Here is a 19,546-nt window from a genome sequence, read left to right on the forward strand (position 1 = left end):
GCAAATTACATAGCTTATAAATACTTAAAAGAATGTGATCATCAAATGCATTTTAAAACTATTTGCCAAGCCTGTGTTAAAATTATGTTTTATCCTCTTAATGTACATCGATCAATTTAATACAGAAAGCTGTGGCCCAGAAGCAGGCTCTGTAGCAGAATGAAATCAAGATGTGATCAAAGACCTTCTCAAGATAACCCATAATGTGGGATAATCTACACAGGAAACCAAAAGATGATAGAATCAAGACCTTGCTACCTCTCAATTAGCTGATGGGAAATGGGAACAACAAAAATAGCAACAACTGGCTTCTAAGATATTTCTGCATAACAGCTTCAAGGGGAAAGATACACAGCTCTTTGGTTGTAACAATCCTCAACTTTTTTCCTTTTTGCATGCCTAATTTTTTGTTAAATTCTGGTCTGAACAAAATTTAAATGAAAACATATGTTGGATAGCAGGAAACAAATTTGTTCCCTTGAATGTCTTCATCTTTTGTCCATAAAGTTCTTAATCTAGTGTCGTTCATGAATTAAATGATGCCTAACTGAAGTCATTTAGTGTTTAATTGATGTACATCTGTGTATTTTCCTTTTTATTAGTATTTGTGATGTTTTAATTTCTCTAACATAATGCTAGCTTCCCTTTAAAACCCCTAAGAAATTCAATTAAACTTATACTCTCATACTGTCCCTATGTTCTCTAGGCTTGGAAGTACAATGTAAGGAGACTATACCACATGGCTCAGGCTTACCTGCTCTATAACACTTATAATCTTAGATACCTACTATTTTACTTGATGATTCCTTATTGCCTAAGGTTCTCTACAGCATGCAATGTGTATTTTCTTTACCTATCTTATCAAATTTCTTTGCACCACAACACTGCTACAAGGCACTTAAATGTTGATAAAATTATTAGCCCCAGATAATACGTGGACTCTGACTTATTTGTTTAACAGTAGGTGCTAATGAGGACAAGATTCTATCATGATGATGACATTTCACTTCACCTTTAGCTCCCAACTGATCTCAAAAAAATTCTATTAGTCACAAGAAGAAAGGAGGGAGACAGAATGGTATCTGCTTATACAGTACGTACAATTCCTCCTGTGACCTTCACTTGCAAAACTGTAATTCATTTTTCAAGGAAGCACACCAAAATTAAGGTAGGACCTTAGAAATCTCTCAAGTTTGACAATATTGCTAAAATGCCAATATTATTATGGATAAAGGCACCCACAAGTATCTACTTCTGAAAAAAAGACCACAGCATTACTCAAAATCCTTTGGAATTAAATTAGAAATCCTTGCAACAATGTGAACTGGTATAGGGAGCAGTAGCAGTCTGGAGGCAACGTCTGATTCATTTACCATTCCCAAATGCCTTCGGTTGCAGCAACTTAATGAAGTCTAAGACAGCGGCACAGGTGTAACAACTTAAGATTTTGTCCTTCCTGAACTCCAAACGCCACTGGAGTTTCAGTTCATCCTGAAGACAGGATGGTTATATAAGGCAGAAAGGCACGTTTCAGTGCCAGAGACCAGCAGGTAACTTAGAGAAACTATCATTTTCCCCTCTTCCTATCAGCTCTGATCCAAAATTATCAGATGAACTGATGCATGTGCAAGGACTTAATATTATCAGAAAGGCTAAATGTCCATATAGTGGTCTTTCCATCTCCTACTATCCACTAAATTATAAACACTGTAGAAAAGTTTATTCCTTTCTCTATTTCCTTGTACCTAGCTCAGTACTCTGAGTGGTCAGTCTAAGGCAGCAGCAGTGTTGAAGATGGGATGATGAAAAGCCAGATATAGTCTATGCCCTTGAGGGTGTGCAGTCTTGCAGAGAAGAGAAACAATAAAGAAATACATGTCAAGCTGCCACTTCACGTAACTCCAGGGAGCACACCTGTGTCACATTATACATACTCTTACCGTAGGCAAATTCAACCGGCATGCTCAACACATTTTTTAAGAAAACAAAAACCAAAAATAACTACTGAAATAGGTAGGTGATCATAATTCCATTGCATGCACATAAGCCCCAGAATGAAAGAGAGAAAGACACGATTTGCTACCCTCCCCAACCAGACTGAGCCACAATTGTCCCTCACAATGAGCAGCTCACCACACTGTGATTCCTGCATTATAATGTACGTATTCCTTTTCCACCATGATCTCTGAATAACAAGTTAAATACCTGACCCAGCACTAAAAGGAAAAGTAATTCTATTCCAATGCTAGAGGAAAAATGATGTGTTGGCACTATGTTAGTTTCCAATGTGGTAACTTCCTAAGTGTCTCTTTAGAGTAAGTGTGAAGATAAGTAATGTTTGCCTGCCACACCGACCTTAGCATCTAAGATACAACTTTTCTGAAACTGCAACTCTAAATCTAACTGCCCTCCAATGGCGCTCAATCACTAACATCGTTTTCACTGCCAAGATTAAAAACATGGTGTCTTAACTCATCCAGCCTGGATTCAAATCCTAATTCCAAGCACTTAAGTGATCATATGACCTTGGGGAGTTACTAAACCTCCCTGTACTTTAGTTTTCTCATTTAAATTGGGGATAATAGCACCTCTACATCACAGGGTTGGTACAAAGATTTAAGACAATTTTACACATAATATATATTTAATAAATATTTGATAAATGAATGAACCAAAGTACCATTATTATGCAATCTAACTTACTTCTGGTAAACTTATTTCCAAAGGACTGGCCTGAGTAAACAGTAGTGACCACCACTTAATATGTTCCACTGCTGTTATCCAATAATTCATAAGATTACTGATAAAAAATCCTTTCTTTCTTCTTTTTTATAGCAACATCTGATTCTAGGCAACGGTAGAGTGAGATTGAGATTGAAGATTCATTTCAGTTTTTGAGTGGTTAAAACAGAAAAGCTACACATATCAAAAATGTAAGGGTGACCTTGAAAAGTAAGACTGTAATATTACATTACATCCAAGATGCAATTAATTGTGTAGCTAAAATGAGAAAACTGAATTCTTCATCTCCATATAGACAAAATGGACAACCAAACTACACTGTTTACCTTTCTGCAAATAAATTATCTCTAACTGCTACAATAAAGGTGCTTTCACTTTTCACACTGTTGCGCCCACTTGCACATACTGCTAAAATGTAAATCTCTAAGACTGCAACATTTCAAATGCAATAATATACACCATCAATCACACTGTTTAACTTCTAAATCACTTCTGCAGTTTATACTATGGAGAAAAAATAGTTTATCATGGAATTAGCTTAAAATTCTTGGCATACATTACCAATCATAACAACCTTAATAATCCAACAAAATATAAGAAGCAGTACTTTAGTTTTATCCTTCACATATTGGTATGCTAGGCTAATATGAATTTTTTTATCAAGACTCAAATAACATAGGAACTTCCTTTTAAAAAAGTAAGCTTAGGGCTTGATAAGACTCATATTCAATAATAAAAATGGGGAGCATACCAAGTTTTAAAGCCATGTATCAGCAATCACCTTTTGACAATATCTTGTGGGAGAGTAAATTGGTAAATTCATGAAGGCGTGCAAGACTACAGCAACTCAGAGCTGTTGAATTTATTCTATGCCATTATTATAGTACTGTGAAGGATCAGAGAATCTGTTTTCAGAACCAAAACCTAACACATTTTATTCCTGAATTTAGTCTGCGTGTTTTGAAAATAATATTATTACTCTCATAAGTATCTAGGTTTAAAGCAAATAAGATATTACCTTGAGACCCAAGGAAATATGAAAATGTTCAAGAAGCTCAAACTATAAGCTCCTTTGGTACTACTCAACTTTACAGTCGCCTTGTCTAAGGCAAGTTGATGTTAAAGGTAAAATTCACAGGAAGATACTGTGTTTAGAAAACAAAACACAACAACAAAGAAAAAAGGAAAAAGCATGCATTTTGTTGAGGACAGAAGGAGATAACACTAGGTAAGAACAAAATCCATTGAAAGTTAGTTTCTTCCATGTCTGTATTTTGTTATAATTAATGTTTGCTAAAGCAGGATAGTGATAAGATCTCCAAAATGCTCCCTTACACAAAAATTTTGCTGTAATAGAAAATGATTCCTTTGCCATTCCTACACAGAAAACTACCTTGATTTTAGAACCTCTAAGAAAGAACAAACATCTTTCTGTAATTTCCATTAAACTTCTGTAAATAACTCCTTTTTATCCAAAGGTAGGAAACAGGTCTCTTTTATTCATTTCTGTATTTCGGCCCCAGCAGAGAACTGGAGGCGCTATGCAGGAATGAACTTACATTTGTTCATAAATTCAGCAAATAATTACTGAGTACTTACTTTGTGCTGGACACTGTATAAGTAGTGAGGTGAGGCACATGACAAATGAAGGCCCTGCTCAGGTAGCTTACAGTCTCATAAGGGAGACAGACATTTATCAAATAAACTCAGAAATAATTAAGTTCCTATTGTGACGCTGCTGCAGAGAAGTATAGGGTATGATGACGATATAGTGGGAACTTACTCTAGTTTGGGGAAGAAGGGGTCAAAGGTCAGGGAAGGTTCCCCTGAGAAATGACATTTAAACTGAGACTTGAAAATTAATCAGGAGTTGGCCAGACTTGGGAAGGGGAGGGAAAGCAGCCCAGGCAGGAGGATGCGACGGGTACAAAGGCCCCCTAGTCAGGAAAGAGCTTAAGTAGGTAGTAACTGAAAGGCCCAGTAAATGCGAAAGGCTGAGGATAAGGATGGAGAGCTAAATAGGAGACAAAAGAGAAACTATGAGCATTAAAAAGAGTAAGAGAGTAATACCATTTGAATATTTTAAGTCATTTTAAGTCTTTTTCTCATGTAAAATAAATAATCTCAGGGAACTGAGTCTTTATTCCACAATATTAAAGATCTATCGTCAGAAGACCTGGATCATGCCTTGGTCCCACCAGTTACTAGCTACACGATCTTGCACTTAACCAATCTGAACTTCTGTATTCTCTTTGTAAATTACTTTACCTACTGGGAACACAATGATAATACAACAGTCCTGATCTTACAGATCTTATATCCTTAAAGAGAAAAAGATACATGTATGTGGGACACATCCTAAGCCCTATAGGAGATGATGTCCAAAAGTTGACACACGTCTCCTTGTGACACAAAACCCAAAATGAGAACAAATGTGGACATTGGTGAACTGCAAACTACTATAAAAATACAAGTATACACATCATTCTGTGAACCCTAAATTATTCAATGTGCAGAGATCCAAAATGACCACAGAACTCCAGCATGTGACTGAAAGATGACAAATACAACAGAAACATTATCCCACCATTCTGTTACTCACCACTTGCCATAGGTGAAATATCAAAACTATAATGAAGCTGAGATAAGGAGAAGTTAGTGTAGAATCGAACCAAAGACCAACACACTAGACAAGTGCATTATATTAATTTTACTTACTTATTTCCAAATTTTCCTGACTTTTGGTTCAGAAGTTCTCTACAACCTCCCAACTGCATGCCAAAAATTAGAACTCATTCTTCACTTCCTCCAACAAAAAGCAAATGCCCATATGGTTATATAGAAAATACTTTCACATTCTTGCTTTACCATCACTGACTCATATTCAGTTTATGGTCTACTTAAACTACCTACCGCACCCTTCTAACACAGCACTGAGCCAGTTATCTCCACATAATTTTCCATTTGTTTAGTCAGTCTTCCTTCCTTGTGTACTGCATTACTTACTCATGTTGCTAATTATTTTTGATTTTACTTCATTCTATAGTATTACACCTCTCTTTCATTTTAAAAGTCATTTTAATTTCCAGACCATTTTAACTTCAATCACAGGGGAATGTAAGAGTACTTCTGATCCTAGTAAGTGTTTTTGCATTCAAAAGTTAAACACGTGGATAATTTTAATAATTGCAGAGTACCTTCAAAATGCAGCATATTTCAATGGTCAACTTACACAACAGTAAACCATGACTGATTACCTGCGATCTGTAGATACCTGATTCTTGGATATAAACTTATCAGGAAGAAATCGATGTCAATGAACATACTCCTTAAAATTCTATTAAAGAACTAATAATATTTGTGAACTGTAATTATAATTGGTCACAACAATTGCTAAGATTGGAACAAGCACACTGCTTTCTGCTCAACATAAAACACAAATGTCACATTTTTCCATTCTTTAATGTAAAATAAGGATGAGCTGAAACACAGATGATACTAATAAAATATAAAAGAGCCTGATGTTATTATTTACACACATACACACAACACACACATACACATCAAGAAAATGAGGGGAAATAAATAAAAATCAACAAAAATGTGATATTACTTCCAAGAAATGCAATGTATATTCTTTTCTAGTAATGAACACACTAAACTCTCTCTTGATGCCGTATTATTTGAAAAATTGTAAAGTTTTCATGAAAGAATCCCAATCCCATTGTTCTCAGTTAAGAGTTTAAAAAAAAAAAGGGTAAAGACAGCCTAAGGTAGGAAGGGAAAGGAGTATCTTTCACCAATAAGGATGAGTTATATTGTTACCTGACTTTCTCCTGTCCCATCACCTACCCTTTAAAATGGTAGCACAATCCATCACTTAATATACCTCTAATAAAAGGAAAAAATAGTTAAGGTGAAAATGATACTTATTTGTCCACAGGTTAGAGTGCGTTCTTCTTTTGCTGAGGAATTTCCATCTCAAAAAAACTCTTCATCTCACAGATGGCTTCTTAGAAATACCTAAAATTCATTACTTTGCAACTTCCTCCACGCTCTTCAAAAAACACAAACTCCCTACTCTTTCTGGTACAGCAGCTCTGATTCAGAAGCTGGATTACAACTGGATTAGATTCAGAAGATCTGTCCCTACGTGTGTGACCTTGGGCACGTCATTTATCCCCTCAGTTTCCTCACTTCCATCCCAGTGTGAATGCTCTTTGAAAACAGTAAAGGTGTAAAATACATCTTAGGAATTACATCTTAATAGGGTTAAGCTTTTCTACTTAGGGCAAAATTACCTCCTTAGTGGGACCACATCATGAAACTAGAATTGAAATCGTAGATCTCTGTCAACATTTGACTCTTCCTTCTACAGTTCTCCTCTTCCCTCAAAGGGCATAACCCGAGTCACCTCAAAAGCAGACTCCAAGCGCCCCTGCCTTCCTCCGCCCCTTCCCTATCCTACTTCTAAAGCAGGGGGAAAACAGCAGCTTCATCTCCCCGCCCCACGCCACACCTTCAGAGGACCCCACCCCAGGCACATCCGCCCTCTCCCTGCTCCGGGGGCACCAAAGGCCAACCTCGCCCTTCCCCTCCCGCCCCCACCTACAGGAGACTTCCTGGAGGCGTTCAGGCCCGAGCAGGGCAGGCGGCATTTACAAACCCGCTTTACGCCACTCGCGTAGGGTAACCTCGCTTACGCCCATAGGGCCCCGTTCCCAGCCCCGTCCGCTCCGCCTGCCAGAACCAAGCCCGAGTGCCTCAGCCACGGCCCCCGTGTGATCCCAGACCTCTCCTGCTCCGCGCGGGGCTACGGGGACTGGGACAGAACAGCCACACCTTACCGGCAACTGAGGCACTGACTTCACTTCCCACCTTTGAAACCCTCTTCAACTCCCGGATCAATTCACTCCGGCGACGCCGGAAGGACCCGAGAGGAACCAGGCGTTGTCCGGAATCCTGCCCAGCCGGAGTTGCGCAGGGGCCTATGGGGACTCGTAGTCTCGCTCGCCGGCGTCGTCGGCAATTCCTGCACATGCAAGACTACAATTCCCATCAGGCCATGCGGTGGAGCCTAAGGCGATGGGTGGGGACACTTTTAGCCAATAGTGGGAGAGTTCCCTGCCTTTGCGGGAGGAGGTGAGATGGAGAGAGAGGGTGCACGGAAAGAAGAGGAAGGGAGGGGTCAGCTCTCACCTGCGCCAATCAGGATGCAGGGTAGGCCCGGCAGGCGACTCACCCATTGTGGGGGCGGGCTCGCGGAGCCGAGCGAGGCACGGGGGCGGGGGCAGAGCTCCTAGTGGGGAACGTGGGGCGGCTGGGCGAAGAGGAAGCCGTGGGGGAATCGCCTGGGTGGAGGGAGGACGCGGTGCGGGGATGGGCCCTGGTTGGAGGAGCAGTTTCCCCGAAAGCGGCCAAGCACCAGGCACACCGAGCGGCCAGACCTGCGAGTCGGGCGGGGATAGGTTGAATCTGGGCTCCTCGTGAAGGTGCCCGGACGGGGCGGGAGGCTGCTCCAGGTGTCAGACCACCGAGTGAGAGGAGAGGGGTCCCAGGGGAAGGGAAGCGGCAGAGCAGCTGCACAAGTGCGGGCAGCGCGAAGGTACCGGGGTAGTAGCTTCCCGCCGCCTCCAGCCAGGACAGCAGCCGGAACAGCAGGGGGAGGAGCCACAGCTGCTGAATTCGCCAACTAGAGGAGGGGGAGGCGGAGCTTGGGTCCCTGTAGCAGCCGGAGGCGCAGCCTGGACTGTAGTTTCCCGGGAGAGAGGAGAGCAGGAAGAAGAGCGGAGCGCGGTCCTCGGAGCCTGAGCTCCAGCATCCCGCCAGGGGTTGCAGGTGTGTGGGAGGTAAGCGTGGTGCCTCTTGGGGTGACTGCTCTGCCCAGGAGAAAGCGTCTTCCAATAGGGATTTTTATCAAGGCACAGCTAAGAAGAGTCCCTGACTCGCGTTAGGGAACTGGTGCAAACCCTTTTAGGTGAAAGATGTACGTTTTTGGAGTTTGAGGGGGGATAAAAAGCAGAGGGTGCCTTGATTCAGGGTATAGGGCGTGGTTATTGGTTTTGGTTTGAGTTGTACCATTAAAACTGTTCTGGAGATTTTAATGTTGAGGAAACTGCTAATTGAGGACAAGGTGGGTGACACTTGGATAGGTGCGTAGCTGGTAAAAAAAAAAAAAACACAAATTTTTGTCATTGATAGAGAATTACTTCAGAACTGTTTACACTAGGAAAACAACTTAGTAGTCTTCTTCGCTATCTACCCTTTACGTTGTTTTATCAGATTGTCCTGCTACCGACCTGTTTTCCGGGATGGTTATACTGCAGTTCCTAGAACTGAAAGAGATATCTATTAAAGACGCAAATACAGTCAGGAATAATCAAGATGACTGAACCTATCAGGAGTATAACTTTTGCCAGCAGTAATGTAAAAATGTTTTTTAGTAGAGGGATACTTAGATTTCCCTCCAGTGGCTTTAGAATATCGGAACAAAGACAGGACTCAGCCTACAGTCGGAACGTATGGTGTACTTCATTGCTGCTCCTTATTCTCTCATTTGTGTCTGGTAATACTTGTACATTTTAAAAAACAAAAGTGGAAGAAAAGCTGTGCAAGGATCTTTTCTGTTTAGAGAGTGTGTGCTGAATGATTTCCCTTAGTGTGTGTTATGATGGGTTCAGACTTAACATATGTAATAATGTCATAAAATAATAGTTTATTCTCAGTATTAAACCATGTGTGATTTCTTTTAATGTAATTAAATACCAGTAGGTGAAAATATGTTTTAATACTAAGTAAAGATGAAAGTCTCATCTACCTTTATGTAACTATGACAGTATTACAGCTTTTTATTTTTTTTAGAGAAGACTGTAAAAAGCTATTTGCTTAGTTCATTTTCTTTTTCTTTTTGTTACAGAGGTTCCCCAGATTACATGGCTTTTAAGCATAGTAGCATATTGCAGCACACTTTGCTCTGAAATGCTTTCCTCGTTACGGTTGTATATTTCAGAGTCTGCCTGAATACTTTAATCTGGGTTTGTTTGTTTGTTTTGAACTGGGGTCAATAAAATGGAGTAATTACCTTCTGTTTTTTTGTTTTCATGCTTTGCTGATTCACTCATGATTTTTTGTATTTTATTTTTGTAACATACACAAAATTCCTTTTTGAAAAGACATGGCTGGAAAGAATTCTCTTCATAGCTTAAAGTTCAATCCTACTGAGTGCTACTACTGATAAGCTTAAGTGACTTATCAATGTATATACTCCAACACCCCCTCCCATACTCTCACACACTAGAGAAATGTATAGGGGGACAGATCTTAGAAAACCAGCTGCTTTTAGATTGTCCTTAAGTAGATCAGGTAAGTATTAGAAGCAGCAAAGAGCTTAGAAGAACGAAAAAGCAACAGTAGCCACTAAACTTAGCTGCCATGGTAAGGATGGGATTTTATCTTTGCTACATCAGGTGAGAGTCTGTTAAACCATATAGCTGATATGGCTCTGTGAAAATGATTTTAGGGGGAAAAATGGGTACTAGGGTGTAGTTAGACTTGGAGAACATTGTGTTAGACCTTGTTATTTCTGATTAAGTAGATCGTTCTAAATCAGTCTCATTCTTTCTCAGGCTCTGCTACTGATTCATTTTGTGAAACTGAATACTTGCTGTCACTGGGTTGTTTCCCCCATGTGATAATAATAATTAATAATAATACTGGCAATAAAGTTCTTTCATGGCCTTTATCAAAAGATCTTTTTGAAAGTGTTTGATTGGGAATCAGTTAATAATCAAGTAAATGAGATAGAAAATAAATACCAAAACAGTTGAAATTCAGATGTACTTTGAATCCCAACTATTCATAGGTCTTCTGCTCTGAGGTATCAAAAAGCATAGAATCTCATTAGGAATAAATGAGTCTGTGCTATTAAAGTCCTGGATTTTTCACCTGTTTCCAAGATATGGATCTTTTTATTGTGTCAATGAAAGAAATTGTGTTCCTATATCATTTGAGAGTAAGAAAACCATGTCTTTATAAGGAAGAAAATCATTGGCAGTATGTGGCACCTGAATATTTGTTACCTTGAACTCCTGACACATTTTAAATTGGTGTTCACATTAAATTGCAGGTTATCTGAAGACTTCTTGTTCGTTACTGGTGTTGAGAAGTTTCATCATATGACAGTTTATAATTTTATGTGAAGTACTACCTAGGTTAAAAGCATATTACTGTGCTTTGGGTTTTTATTTGTGTATGGCTATCAGAGTATGTATGTGATGAGAAAGAAAAAAAAATCAACGGAATGCAGAATGTCTCTCAAGTGGAAGATGCTCGTGGGATTAGTGTTCTCTAGATGAAAGACTTGGTTAATTTCAAATTACAATATACTTTGGACTTTTTTTTTTTAACTTAAAATTCTAACTCTAAGCCTACTGAGTAAAAATAATTGAGTGGCATGGATTTCTGTTTCTAACAGAAGGATTCACTGATGCATGCAGCACAGAAGAGCAAGATTTAAAGGTTCAAGATCAAATGGTTTTGGGGGGGAAGGTAGCATACAAGGGGGGAAGATATGAAGAAAACTGTTTGAGACACATACCCTTAACAAGAGAGAAAAGAGATTTGATCTTTTTTGTTGTTGTTGAATGCCTGTAAGTGATTTCATGACCTTTCTTTCCCCAGTTATTAATTTCTAGAGGCCTATACCCATAGTGGGAGACAGTACTTACCTACATTGTCATTTTAACTGGAGTCAGACTGACATTAATTGATTAGGTTTTGAATAATTCTGGGTTATTGAAGCAAAGTGGAAAGGATCCTGCATGTATACATTCACTTCTAAGTGAAACAATATTATTTGGATATAATATTAAAAAAGTAAAAACTGATATTTTTCCCCTTAAGAGCAAAGGTACTTCAACCAGACACTAAAGATGAGCAAGACCCCTCTCCCCCCACTCCCCTCCCCCAGCCCCTGCCACCTTTTAAAATCATCTTCTAAGGTTAAACACTGGTTTAGGGATCAAGATTAATTGCTGTACAAAGGGAAAGATTTGTTTTGTCTTATCTTCAGTCTTATGTCTAATGTTTTCAGAATTTAGTCCTTAACGTTTGGTTCAGTGTGTCTTGAGTAACAATTCTTAGCTCCTGGAGACTATGCTTATTTCCTATCTCCTGTTCGTTCTCAACACCTTATATCATGCTCAGCAGAAAGAACTTAACCTGTTACCACTTAACTGAATTAGAATTGGGAACCAATACTTCTTTAATGTATGTATTGAGACATCTTGCACTTTGATAAACAAGAGTCAGTTGCCCTCACAGAATAATTACTATACCTTAGGCCTTCTGAGACTGTCGTTGTGCTGGTTAGCCTTTGCAAAAGTGTTACTTGAGCCCAGTTTGTTTCAGACTGTCTGGACTGCAAAGACTTACCTACCACTTTGTGTGCCAGCATTTCTAAATTCATCCCGCAGACAGGGAGTTATCGGTAAGGAAAAGGGGTCTCCCACCAGTGGTACTCAAGGTCTGCATTCTACAGCCAGCAAAGCCTATGGTTCATCACCACTTACCTCAAGTAAGATACCTTTGTTGAAGCTTATCTATTAAAAGCATATTTTATTCTATAAAAATTGAATTTGGTCTTCCATTTTTCTAATTGTTCTTTAAAAGAAGAAAAAGGGGCTGATTATATTTAAACACATGTGGAGTTGAGCATTTATTGTTTTTGTATTTGACCTGCCAGAAACAAATTAATCTGATTAATGTTAGAATTAAGAATTCAAATGTGATTTTTCTTTTATTATTATAAGACCTGAAGAATTCTAGTTAGTTGTAAATAGTTCTTTAATAGTAAATTTAATAATAACAGATATTTAACTGTCTTTTGTTTGCTTTTTAATATGCATTTACTAGCATGCTGATCGATACAGTTTGGCTTAGAACTGATGATTGGTTACTCTTCCTTCTTCATGTTTCGTTGGCATTAACTCTTAATGCTTAGCATGGTACCTTGTATAGAGTTAGCTCAGTTCCTGTCTTCTTCACCAGATGCTTAGTATCTTCAGAACTAAGACTGAGTTTCATTTACCTTGGTATTTACTTTGAGAGCCTTATACATAATAGTTTAACAGTAACAGTTATATTTGACAACCTATAATGAAGCATCATTTTACATTTTTCACAAACAAGTACAACTAGAAAAATGAATTTTTTTAAACATCACTTTTAGCACTAAATTCAGCCCTCTGCCCACAACAGTTGCTTATATTGAGCTAAATATAAATAGTACTGTCTTCTGTTGGATTTCTGAATGAGTAGAGTAAACATTGCTATTAACTGCAACCTTGCATATGTGTGTGTACTTTAAATATAAATTTATTAATTCGATGCCATTGGAATTTGTGTGTGTCTCTAGAACTTTGCTGACTTAAAGATGTACTTTTAAGTAACATTCCCTACTATATGTATATACACACATTGTATGACTTTTTTTTCTTGACACATGGAAAGAGACTTAGAGAAAAGTATATAAACGTAACATCTTAACGTTTATCTTAACTAAAACTTAACTGCTCTTGAATGCTCTATTTTCAGTGAAATGGTTGCAGTGGGAGACCTTATTCAGGCTTATTAAATCTAAATTATACAGGTATTTGTCATCTTTGAGCCAGCATGGGGAAGAGAGAAGCTCTGAGATTTGACATTGACAGTGCTCAGTGCTGGCCTTCCCTACAGCATCGCTGCTGAAGTGTGCATGACACCTCCAGCTCTAGCCACTGCTTCAAGCCCCTCTTCTGGTTCAACCTAGGAAAGAAGCCTTCTGAGCACACAGCTCGTAATTTAGTATGAGAAGAAAGGCAGATGGAATTTACTTTGATTTCATAACCTCATTTTCCTACGTGTATTGTTTTTCCCAAATATACCGAAGTTCCCAGTAACAGTAACTCAAGTGTCAGAAAGTAATTTCTGTAGCACAATCTCGTAATTCAGTGAGTACCTATCAACCTGTAGTCTGTTTTCCCCTTAGTGTCTTAGCTTCTTTTGAATGGACCCAAAAGAGCTCACTGAAATACTTTTTGATATTGGATTACTTCTGTCATTTTCTTGAAAACCTAAATTTTGCTCTGAAACCTAAGTTTTATTTGAGGTCTTTTAATCCTGTGTAACTTGAAGAGTTAATTTTATTGTTTTTTCACCTTTTAGTAGTATGCTATAGATACTGTATTGTGCTGTATAATTTTTGCCAGTCACTTGAATTAAATCAGTTATTGGAGGAGTTAATTGTTGTGTACTTCACAAAGCAATTTAAAATCATTGAAGCAATTAATGTTTTTTAGATACATTCAGCCTTCCAGTTAAGAAACCTTTACAAAGTATCCTAAATCTCTTGTTCTATGTCTAAGGCAGGTTAAATTGTATTTTATACCATACTTCATTTGACATATAATACTGGGTGAAATTTGTATAATACCAGTATTCTCACAGCTGTGTAATAATGGTATAATTTTTGTCCTTGCTAAGTCAGAGAACTTTTAAAAAATACACTATGAGGTGTTAAGCACAAGGTACATTAACTAAGTCAAAGCTAGAAAAGTAACTTTTCTATATTTCAGAGTTTTTGATTTGTTCTTTTAAGAGGAAAATGTCAATAACCACATTATGAAGACCTAATAATTATTCATTTTAAATATAACAGCAGATTTAGTTAATAATTATTAATATGAAATTAAAACATTTTGAAAGAGAAAGAAATCCTATTTCCAAGGTTATCTTAAAAGCCAATTTTTACTCTCATTATGTGGCCCAAAAGTAACTGACAGTTTAAAAAGTAGTTTTCAAATATGTATCAATTAGAAATGCTTTCAGCTGCAAGTTTTATGTACAGTGACATAAAATAATAGGGATTTATCTTTTTCCAGGACAGGAATTCTAGAGGAGAGTGGTTGTGTCCTTTTTTTTAGAGGCTTAATGTTGTCAGAGTTTTCTCCTCACAAAACCTTGTGCCTGATGCAAGATGGATGCTTCTGCAGATTGAGACATCATATTCTAGTTCAGGGCAGGAAGAAGGAGGAGCGGCTTGTGCGTATTGAGTCTTTCTCTCTTAATCAGGAAGTAAAAGCTTTCCCAGGGATCTCTAGCAAATGTCCACTATGGACTTACTGGCTCATGGCATGTAGAAGTTGAGATATCAAAGACTTTGGGCCTTTGTGGTGGATAACACAGGGGAGCAGTGGTTCGAGTGTTATTTCGGGGTAACCAATCAATAGTTTCAGCCATAGTCTGAAAATTAAAACCATGCTAACTTTAACTTGTATTCTTTCTTGTTCTAACTGATTCAGTGTTTCCTGTTTGTTCATTTGTTTGTTTTCCCCAGGTTAGAAAGCTCTAACCTCTTACACCAAGCTTTCACTTCTGTGACTACCAAATTTCAAGTCTCTGGGCAAAGGCATTTCTCAGAGACTGATGGCATCTCTAGTTAAAAGACTATGTAGCCCATACCACATAAAATACAGATGTATTCAGTAACACTTGAAAGGACAATTCTATTTGAAATCTGCTTTAAGCTTTAAGGTATCAAAGAATTTATATAGACCGAATTAAAAATTTGGGTATAATGTAAGTGAAAGAATAATTGAATATTAAACAAATCTTAAAACCGATGCTATCTGCCCAAAAAAGCCAAAAAGCCATTATTTCATAGAAAGGAACTTCTCTAAAAAATTTTAATCCTGGAAAATGGTGTTATTACCCATTTCTAAAATGTGAAAAATATTAACATCTGTACATTGATTATTACCTAAATTATTACTAATTCTTACAATAATATATCATAGACTTACAGTTTTGATAAATTAGGATTCCTTGAGATAGGAAAGTCTGAAAAGAAAATTGAAACTGAGAAAATGGAAACAAATATTCTTTCTGCTTTAAAAAAACTCATAATCAAAGATGTTGACCATAGAACCTTGGCTGTATTGCAGTTGTCTGCATTTCCATATCAACATCTTTTCCAACTACATTTCCATCTATTATGTGAACATAGATGAGTGGCTTTATTGAGGCAAAACTCTCCAGATATAATCATGTGAATTTCTAAACTACTGTAATCTGTAACATGGGGTTGGGTGTTATAGATACAACAAAATATTGCATTATATAAAATCACTTAATCTTTGGCATAATCTTTTGTCAATGTAGTTCACAAGACATCACAAGACATATTTGTATAAATAAGAATATATGATTTAGGATAATGGTGTTACAACAGTTACCATGGTAGTTGTCCAGAAGCAGAAGAAATTGATCTATGTGGTAATCAGGGAAGGCTTTGAGAAAGAAGTAGACCAGTGTGGTGTGCTGGTGGATAGCAGGGGACCACAACCTATGGCCTATGGCACACTATCTTTTTTTGTAAATCAAATTTATCAGAACACAGGTATGCTCATTCATTTATGTACTAAGACTGCTTTCTTGCCACAACAGCAGAGTTGAGTCATTGTGGCAAAGACCATATGGCCCACAAACTTAGAATATTTCCTATCTGGCCCTTTTAAAAAGAAGTTTGTCAACCACTGGTTACGAATGTGGCTTCTGTTGTCATACAAAACTGGGTTCAAATTTGGCTTTTGTAATCTGTAACTTCACTCAAAGAATGTTTATACTGATATAGGGAGATTTCACATAAAGTGTATTGTATAATACCTGGTGTGTGTTATATGCTTATTGAATGTTATTTTATTAAATGTTAGATTTTATTTTATTATGATTTATTATTTTAAGTGAACTATAACTTTTAATTCAAATGTGGATTAGAATATCTAAATTTAAGTACTCCCTACCCCTAAAATAAAAGTTCAGGAAACTGAGAAGGGTATCATTTAATTGTAAGAGAATTTCAGGAGTTGCACAAAACATTGTATAGGGACAATGATATTGATGTAAGAGCCAAATAACATACTTGCACAGAATAGTAAAGCCCAGACTTTAAAATACAATTAATAAAGACTGGATAGCATATTAAATATTGTAGGAAGCTTTGGCAGTCTATTAAAAGAGAAATTAAGATACTTTATTAAAACTTAGAGGAAAATGATATTTAAAAGTGAATATAATAAAGAGGAGACATCACTACTTGCCTTACAAAAATAAAAGATAGTATTAGGGAATACTATGAACAATTATATGACAATAAAATAGATGACCTAGATGAAATGGACTAATTAGTACAAAAACACAAGCTACCAAAACAAGAAGAAATAGAAACTCTGAATATAAACTCAAAAATCCTTATACAAATCTGGCAACAAACAAAAATCATATACCATATTCAAGTGGGATCTATTCCAGGAATGCAAGGTTGGTTGAATATGAAAATCAGTCAGTATAATATATCAATAGAACAAAAGACACATGATCATCTCAATAGATACAGAAAATCATTTGACAAAATCCAACATGTTTTCATGGTGAAGACACTCAAGAACTAGGAATGGAATGGAACCTCTCAACTTATAAAGGACATCAGCAAAAAACCCATAGCTAACATCTTTCTTAATGGTGAAAAACTGAATATGTCTTAAGATCAGGAATAAGAGAAGGATGTCTTCTCTCTCTTCTTTTCAACATTGTAGTAGAGGGTCTAGCCAGGGCGGATGACAAGAAAAAGGAATAAAAGGCACCCAGATTGGAAAGGAAGAAGTAAATCTATATTTACAGGTCAACTTATCTTTTATATAGAAAATTGTGAGGAATACACACACACACAAACTGTTAGAACTAATAAGTTCAGCAAGGTCATAAGACACAAGAGCAAGATAAAGATATTGATTGTATTTTTATACGGTAGCAGTGAACATCCAAAAACAAAATTAAAAACAATCCATTTACAATAGCATCTAAAAGAATTAAATACTTAGGAGTACATTTAACAAAGGAAGTGTAAGACTTGTACACCAAAAACACAAAATGAGATACAAAACATCAATGAAAGAGATTAAAGAAACAAATAATTTGGAAGATAGTTCATGAATTAGAAGACTTAATATTGTTAAGATGGTAGTATTCTCCAAATTAATCTAATATTTAATGCATCAAAATATCAGCTGCCTTTTTTGCAAAAATTCATACCCTGATATTAAAACATTTAGAAATTCAAAGGACCCAGAGACATACATGTATCAATGGAACAGTATTCAAAGTTCTGAAACAATCCCTTGCATTTATGGGTCAGTTAATTTGCAACAAGAGAAAGGATAGTCTTCAACAAATGGTACTAAGACAATGATAGCCACATGTAAAGAATGAAATTGGATGCTACTTCATACCATATACAAAAATGTAACTCAAAATGGACCACAAGCCTAAACATAAGAGCTAAAACTATAAAACTCTTAGAAGAAAACATAAGGAGTAAATGTCATCACCTTGCATTAGTCAATGGTTTCTTAGGTATGATGCTAAAAGCACAAGTGACAAAATAAAGTACATTTGGCCTTCATCAAATTTAAAACTTGAGTTTCAAATGACATAATCAAGAAAGTGAAAAGACAAGCCACGGGATGGGAGAAAATATTTGCAAATCAAACAAATCTCTTCTTGAGAAGAGACATTCATAGGACATATATTCATGAGATACTACTTCACATCCCCTAGATGGCTAAAATAAAAAAGACAATAAGAAGTACTAGGGAGGATGTGGAGAAAGTTGAACCCTCATAAATTCTTGGTGGGGTTGTAAAATAGTGCAGCTACATTGAAAACAGTTTGACTAGTCCTTGAAATGTTAACCGCGTATTTAGCATATGACCCAGCAGTTCCACTCTGGACATAAGCCTAATAGAACTGGAAAGAAAAATAGGTCTATGCAAGAACTTGTACACAAGTGTTCATAGCAGTGTTATTCATAATAGCTCCAAAATGGAAACAGCCCAGTGTCCTTCAGTAAATGAATTGGTAAACAAAATGTTGTATAGCCATGCAATGGAGTCTAATTTAACCACAGGAAGGAATGAAATACTGATAGATGCTACAACATGGATGACTTGAAAATATTGTGCTAAACAAAAAAAGCCAGACACAACAGGCCACATTTCATTTTATGTAAAATATCCAGAATAGCCAAATCCATAAAGACAATGAGTAGATTAGTGTTAAGGGACGGGGGAAATGGGGAGTGACTGCTGATGTTTATGGGGTTTCGTGCTGGGGTGAAATGTTCTACAACTAGATAGTGGTGATGGTTGCACAGCTTTTAAAAACCACTAAATTGTACACTTTAAAAGTGAGCATGTAAAAACTGTAAGTGAATATAATATAAAATGATTTTAAAAAAGCATAAAGAAGAGTTATAGAAGGTTAAATGATAAGGAACCCAGATAAACTCAGAACTAGCAGATAAAAATAAAAGGAAATACTCTCATATCATTTGGCCTCAGAACACCTGGCAAAAGTTAATGCAGACTGAAATCTAGCCACATTTTGGTTGTGTTTTTTTTTTTTTTTAATTTTAAAATGAAGGGAAAAAAAGAACCTAAAGAACTCCAAACAGATAAAAAATAAAGGCAGGGAAAATATCAGCTAGTGATCAGACTTCTCTTCTGTGGCAATTAACGACAAAAGGTAATGGAATAATATATATGGAATTGCAGTGGAATAAGTTTATGATTCAAAATTGCTTATCCAGCTGAGCTAGGATTCAGGTGCATAAGAACAAAAGAATGATCTCAGCCATATAAGGTCAGAGATGTACACACACCACCACCGCCACCAACAATAAAAACAAAAAATGTATACGTTGCTGGCCAAA

The 19,546-nt window shown here is 37.0% G+C and overlaps 2 protein-coding genes across 4 annotated transcripts in view; one reads left to right on the forward strand and one right to left on the reverse strand.

Annotated features, from left to right (window-relative positions):
* Positions 1-7,775, reverse strand: part of PDCD10 (programmed cell death 10) — a 40,258-nt gene extending 32,483 nt beyond the window's left edge. The window contains exon 1 of one of the 2 annotated variants that reach the window (XM_057739493.1): positions 7,590-7,775. The gene's annotated coding sequence lies outside the window, so the exon portion shown is untranslated. Of the gene's footprint in view, positions 1-7,043; positions 7,190-7,589 lie in introns of those variants that run through there. The other variant, XM_057739492.1, reaches the window with a different exon arrangement.
* Positions 7,776-8,460: 685 nt separating this feature from the next.
* SERPINI1 (serpin family I member 1) overlaps positions 8,461-19,546 on the forward strand; it is a 70,930-nt gene continuing 59,844 nt past the window's right edge. For both annotated transcript variants that reach the window (XM_057739296.1, XM_057739295.1), the window contains exon 1: positions 8,461-8,591. The gene's annotated coding sequence lies outside the window, so the exon portion shown is untranslated. The remainder of the gene's footprint in view (positions 8,592-19,546) is intronic.

Source organism: Hippopotamus amphibius, chromosome 6 (assembly GCF_030028045.1).
Source record: "Hippopotamus amphibius kiboko isolate mHipAmp2 chromosome 6, mHipAmp2.hap2, whole genome shotgun sequence".
Classification (NCBI taxonomy): domain Eukaryota; kingdom Metazoa; phylum Chordata; class Mammalia; order Artiodactyla; family Hippopotamidae; genus Hippopotamus; species Hippopotamus amphibius.